Genomic DNA, 7195 nt, shown 5'->3' with positions numbered 1-7195 from the left:
TATTTTTCTAGACACCCAGGGAACAAAGAAGCAAGGGCAGGCCTTTGACTAGTCAGCATCTATAGTCCTCTCTGCTGGAGAATGCCTCATGTGTCTCCTCAAGGGCTGGGTAATTAATTCCTAGTGCTGCAGGAATGGCATGGATGTCCTCCTTCCACTTACAAAACACTCTCAGATCACTGCATTTCTGTGCTCAGAGTCCGCATTCATATTTACATTAATATACATAAAAAACCCCACAGTGGGGCTGAAGGTAACTTTAAAAATTGCCTGAAGTGTAGAATCCCCAAAACGAGACAGCAGATGGCCTGAAATGGCACCAAAGGATGGGAAGAACCTGGGACTTTTGGAGGCCTTAAAACAACACTGGTTGAGTTTCTCCCCTGCTGCCAGCCTCAGTCCCATCCATCAGCAGGGGCTGGGTGGGGTGTGAGGAGAAATGACAGCCATGGATGGCTGAGAGGAGCAATGCCCGGTGAAAAACCTCTCCCCACACTGCCTCCACAGAACTTTTTAGATCACAAAGCAAAGATACATCCCTTCTGGATTACCAAAAGTCTTACCTGTGTCTCAGCACTCCTCCCAGTCCCTGGCTGAAGGCTCAGGTGTGGTCCCAAATACACCTGAACCACTGCAGGTGTCCTGCTACAGCCCCGTTACTCGCTGCTGAATGGAGAATCTTGAGAGGGCACAAGACTGGGCAAAGGATAAATGGAAATCTCCACTGGAACTGGGAAGCAGGCCAAGAGACTGGGAATGATAACACCCAACTGCTGCCACTTAATGAAAATATATGACAAGGAGCACAGGCTAATGTTTACAGAGCACTTTGCAGGTAGGAGATTGCAGTTATCAGGTTATCAGACTGCTCTGATAACTTCAAGGGGAAGAAAATCAAGATGCTCATTAAGTAAAGTGAGGGAAAAATTAGATGAACTCAGCAAGGCAGAAAGAGGTACATGCAAGCTCACTCCATTAGATGCAAAATGCCTTTTTCTTGCCTTATTCTAAAGAAATAGCATTGCTGCCATTGACCAAAACAAATGTAACATCAATTTAACAGAATGATGGAGTGACCCAGGCTGGAAGGGACCTCGGGAGATCCCAGTCCAGCCTCCTGCTCAAGCTGGGGAACCACTAAATTCAACCCAGCCTGCTCAGGGCTTTGCCCTCCTTAGATCTTGAAAACCTCCAAGGATGGAGGTGTGTAAGCTCTCCTCTCCACCACCCCACTGACCCCATAGTGTGCAGCCCGATCCTCTCTGCTTGCCTGATTTACTCAGGAATTACTAAAAGCACAGCTGCTCCCCAGGTGAGAATCAGCCTTTGCACAGAATGGGGAACAGGGGGCTGCCAAATTCCAAGTCTCCCCATGACACTGAGGGTCCCCATGTCCCAGGGCTGTAACAGCTGAGCCAATACTCACCCCTGCAGCCCATCAGCCAAGTGTATGAGTTGAGCCTCAGCCCCAGTTAATATGTGCTGGTGGCAGGGGACACCTGTGAGAAACGGGAGGGACCCAATTGGGTCCTGCCCCACACCTCACTGTGCCCAGCACCTGATTGCCCTGTGAGGGGAGGGAGAAAAGATAAGCAATTTATTGTTTGTTTTAATGTGTACTTATCTCCAGGAGTGCTCTGAACCCTTTCCCCCAGCAATTTGGTGCTGCTTGTAGAATTTCGCTGCTGTTTTGGTTTTGTGTCTTGTGCTGGAACTTAAACCCAGCTCATCTGTGTCATCTTGCTGAATCAGGTATAAGTAGTGACAGAAATGCCATACTGCCTTGTGTGCTGTCTGGTTGGGTCTCTCTGTGTCCTCTGGGATCCTAGGGTTAGTCTCTGCACCACCTCCAGCCCTAAACCTCTGTCTCCTGCTTCTCCTGCTTCACTATTGAACCAGCTGAGAGCACTGAACAGCTTCTGCTCCATGCTGATTCCCAAACACCAGCTGGGGATCAGGAAATTACACGGATACAGATTTTGCTTGGAGAGGAAGAGCCCATGAGAATTTCATTCCCTGTTTCCCCCACTCCTCCCCAGAGCCAGGGTGGCACACGGAGCTGCCTGGTCTGTGCTGGGGCTGTGCTCCTCCAAAACACTTCACCAGTGATCAGGCAACAGTAAGGTTTGCCAGAATGCTTATTTTGGAATTAAACTTTTGAAGACAAGACTGGTGTAGGTATTAGCACAGGGGTGACTTTACCTTTGGTCTTTTTGCAATAAATGGACTTTCTGGAAAACATTGCCAGAGGTAATCCATCACAGAAAACTCTTGTGGGCTATCTGATGTGACAGAGAACATGCAGCTCTCCTCTGAAGAGGCTGCAAATAACCCCAGCTGCAGCAAGAATTGTGTTTTCTGGGCCCTGCAGTTACAGAATAACCCAGCCATCCCTTCCTGATTGTTTCCTGGAGCAGTGTGTGCTCAAAAATAAGATTCTTCCCTTCAGTGACCAAACTTTCTGCAAACATTTCTTCAAGAAATGGGGTTTTCAACCTGAAAGGAAACAAGATTTAGATGGGTATTGGAAGGACAGAAGGCAATTTTGAAATAAAATGCTACCTTTAGAGAAATTATTTTTTTAATTAAAAACTTCCTTTTAAAAAAAGATCTAAATGGCAAGTTTGGGGATTTTGAAAGAAAAAATGTCCCCTTTTTGGGGGGGACAAGGTTAAAGCTGTTCACTGCATCTGACCAGAATGCTCAGGCTTAGTTGCTGGCTGGGTGTAAACCACAGTATTTTTCCACCACCACCACCATCCCCAGAGCTGCTGTGCAGTCGGGCTCTTCAGCATCACCAGCCCTACTGTCATTCACACAATTGGTTTTTTTGAGGTCAGCAGGTATTTTGATGTGGGTTTTCCTGCTTTGCCTGTGCCTGGGTTAAGAACAGAGGAGGAGCTGGCCTGGGGTCTGCAGTGGAATCTTTGCCATGCTTCCACCCACACAGGAATGCCAGGTATTTCACAACCTGTGCACATCATAAAATCTAATTTTACCTTGCTGTTCTGCAGTGATGGTGTTGCTAAGTTTAAAAACCACAAAACAGCACAGGGCACAGGTGCTCATTCCCCAGCAGGCTTGCACTGCCCCATCTTCTATCTGAACAGTTGCCTTGCAGCATTTCACCTGCAGGATTCCAGTGGCTAAACATCAGCATCCCCAGGCTGGGAAGCAACAATCAGCCAGCCAAAAAAAAAAGGGGAGAGGCAGCTGAGAACACTGGGATGGCTCTGAGCTCTAACGAGAAGGTGTGACACAAAAATCTATGCCCAGGGAGAAGGATTCTGCTTTTAAAACACCATCTAACTTCCTCCTTGCAGAGGGAGTTTTATAGTGCTCACCTCATCTTCCCTGGGAGGGTGGGGATACCCTGGAACAGCCCAGAGAAGCTGTGGATGTCCCTGGATTTCTGGAAGAGTCCAAGGCCAGGTTGGACGGGGCTTGGAGCAACCTGGGGTAGTGGGAGATGTCCCTGCCCATGGCAGTGGATGGAATAAGATGAGCTTTAGGGTCCCTTCCAATCCAAACCACTCTGTAAGCCTGTGACCCTTTGGGGATGCAGCACTCAGGTTTTACTTTTGGGCACTTGGGAGGAAAGACCTCTCATGATCACAGTCACCCCCCCACCAGTGATTATTTTTTTTCCCTAGAAAAGATAACCTGGTTTTATAATATTCATGATTCTGCTGTACCAAGTGGGAAGAAATCCACTTTTTCCCTCCCATGTAATTTAATATTCAAAATGGCTTTATTGAAGCAGTTGAAGCTCCACATCAGGGCTTGAGAAGAGTTAGCAATGTTTTGGGAGGGTCTAGCAAATAATTCAGGGCAGAACAGGCTTTCCTTGGTTCTTGGTTTATTTTTGGCCAGCAGAGAAAAAACATCTTACTGCAAGGGTACGAGGTTAAAACTGCTTCTGGTTGAGGTAAATTGGCCTGTGATTTGGAGTGCATGTGATGGTACCTGCTATCTGAATAATGTGGTAAACTGGGAGGAAGGGAGGCTGACACTTGCTGTTAAAAATATTTATTTTACCTGTTCAATGCACTTGGTGTAGAAGTCTCACTGAAGTGCAAAATAATGCCAGCTGAAACAGGATTCCAGCTGCCACAGGCCAAGGCAGGAATAGGTTATAAAAGTTACATTTTTGTCACTGTGTAGGAGCAGCTGTTCACACTCACCTGTTTCAGGAGAGGTCACCATTTGCTTGTACTGATGCCTTAGGATTTTAGCTTTTATGTTCCTCATATATATTTGTAATCCTGCAATTCTTCAGTGTATAACTCTAAACTCCATGTAGAGTGTCAGCTGCTGCTTTCCCATTTTGGTCAGCACAATTCCTCTCCAGGCCTGGCAATCAAGGACACCTCACTGTCTTGAGCCCGAAGAATCCAAACAAAAGTGATTTGGGGGTGAGCAAATTTGGGGTAAATGACTTAATTACCTGAAGCTGTAACTGGAAGATTAACCCCCAATATGCAAATGGACCAAACTTATAAAAGTGTGAAAACCTGTGACCCATCACCCATTTTGGGTGTAACCCTGGGGGGCTTCATCTACCCTAAATGTACCTGAAGGCACTTCAATAAATAGAGCTGCTTTTTATTCCCTTAGTTTTGTCTGGCCTCTGTTTTTAGGCAACCCCAAAAGGCATCAGTACAACCCAGAGTATTCAGTACATCCAAGGAGCTTCTATTGATGCTGCACCTGCTGCAAGAGGCTGTGGGGAGGGTGATGCTGCAGACACATCCATGGAAGAGCAGACCTGCTGGCTTTTCCTAGAAGGAGCACAAGGCACGAGCAGCTCCAAACACATCGTGTTTCCCACCCTTCCCAGGTCAGGAAGGACCTGGTTGTCCTGCTGGTCCCATGGGGCAGATCAGCTCATTCCTGCATCCTGCTGCACCAGGAAGGGTCTTGCTGTGAATCAGGACATTGCCTGCTCTCCAGCTTCCCCAGGTGAGGGAATGAATACAGCTCTGAAGCATAAAGAAGAAGGAAGAAGAAGACAGAAAGAGACATCTCCCAAGAACCTCCATCTTGTCCCATACCTATTACTATAGTCTAAAAACCCCAAATTTCAAACCCTTCACCATGTGAAATCCCACAGTTCCATTCTAACTACACACCAGTGATTTTAACTCCATCACTCAAATTTGGAATCCTTCTCCAAGGCCTCAGGTCAAAAGCAGTGTTCTTCTGGGGGTCGGTGTCAGAAAGACAGAAAGTTCAAAACTCCCAGGCTTCAGGGCTCCAATACCCAGGGACATGCAGTGTCTGTGGCAGGGAATAGAGGACCAGGTGGTGCCCACAGGCCCCTTGCCCAGTTTGTTTGGCCACACAAACCCAGCTGGCTGCCACTGGAGGAGACAGCGACCTCCCCAAACCTGGGATTTGACAGGTGTGAGAGAAGCTATGGGAGGTTTTTAGCTCCTGAAAGGGCAGTGAAATGTGCAGGGCAATCTGCACTTGGCTTTTCCTCTAACTAGAAGTGGATTTTTCCATAGGACAGGGTGGTGGCAGGTGAGTTGGCTGCTCTTAGTCCACTCCACGAGTCATGTCCTGTGGGCTCTGCCCTCACCCACCACGCTCTAGCACGTGGCTGAAGGCAGCAGCACTTCCATCAGCAACATGAGTGTGGGTTGGTGGTTGTGCTTTTTTTTTTTTTTTTTTTTTTTTTCCCTTCCCCAAAGGGAATTTATTGCTTTCATAAGGCAGCTCTCTGGACTGAAGTCCTCCCTTTATCTACAGAGCCAGCACAGCTGATTGTACCCAGTAATTTTCCTGCTGGTGACCCACGAGGAGGGGCAGCTCCTCAGCTGGGGACAGCTCAGTCCCAGAGCTGTCATTAGGCTGTGACTCAGCTCTCAGGGGTAGGGGCAGTGCCCTGCTCTCAGCTCCGGGCCCGGGGCAGACCCCGCTCTCAGTTCCAGCCTGGGAGCTGCTGCTGACGAGGTGCTGAGGAGCCCTGACCTCTCAAGAGCTGCACTGGCTGAAAGCAGTGCCCTGGTTTACAGCCTGATGTACCTCACCAGGGTATTTCTTAACCTGTCCAGCTCCCTGCTCAGCCCGCTGCAAGGTGGAACTTGATCTCTGCTGCTTCCTGAAGCTCTGTGTGCTTGGGCAGCCTTTGGCCTTTTGCTGAAATGGTCTCTCCGTGCACAGGAGTGATGCTGGCCTTCTGCCCCTCAGGGTCCCTTTCTGCTCCTCCGAGGAGGCTGCCAAAAGGGAAAGGGAAGGTGGGGATCTGCACTTGCTGCCAGCAATGGCAGCATTTTGGGTATCACAGGAGAGGGATGTGCAAGATGAAGTCACTCCATGCTGCTGATCAGGGGTGAGATGAAGCTGAGGACAGAGCTCTGAGTGTGGGGAGGTACCTGAACACCCAGCATGAGAGAAAGGAGCCCATGCTGGCAGGACTGGCTTTGCTCTGGAAGGATGGAAAGAACTGCAGAGTCTCACAGGCCTCGCACTGACAGCCAGGGGTCTTCTGCAAAGGTTTCTTACAGTCTAACACACTCACAAGCTTGAACTAGCATTAAAAAAAACCCCAGAGCCATTCTGCAACCAAACAGCTTTTATTGAACTCTTTGTATGGTACATTTGTGAACATCTGTGCAATAAATATAGCTCATAGTGGTGATTTTTCCCAGCTCCTTGAAGCATAAGAAGTCTTCCCTTAGTTGACACTAGAGAGTAAGAAAAGCTGTTGGATGACAGGGGCAATGTCAGGAAACTGCTGACAGTGAGCTTTGTATGAGATTTATAACAGCAAGCAGAAGTTTTCAGAAATGAGCTTGGTGGGCAGATGAGACTGGTCTGGCTGCTTAGAGGGACACCTGCCAGCCAGAGATCTGGAGTCAACCACAGCTTGTACAACAAATGGGAAATAACACTGGACGTGACAACGTGAAAATGAACCTTAAGTCATTGCCTGGTAACTGCTTGCAAAATACTGTACAGATTTTACTGAACAGCTGTCTTCAGGTGAGAAAATAAAAAAGTATTTTTGCAGAGCCAATATTAGGACTGATAATCTCTTACAGTGACGAACAAATACAGCATAAATTGTTGATAAAAATATCCATGTGCAAAAGTTTTCAGGTTTAGTCAGCGCTTGCATAAGCAGCAAAGGTAAACAGAAGATGCAGGCACTCACTCCAGAAAAAAAATACAGTTCTGTTCAGGCTCT

This window comes from Cinclus cinclus, chromosome 2 (genome assembly GCF_963662255.1).
Source record: "Cinclus cinclus chromosome 2, bCinCin1.1, whole genome shotgun sequence".
NCBI lineage: Eukaryota > Metazoa > Chordata > Aves > Passeriformes > Cinclidae > Cinclus > Cinclus cinclus.
This window is presented reverse-complemented; position numbering follows the sequence as displayed.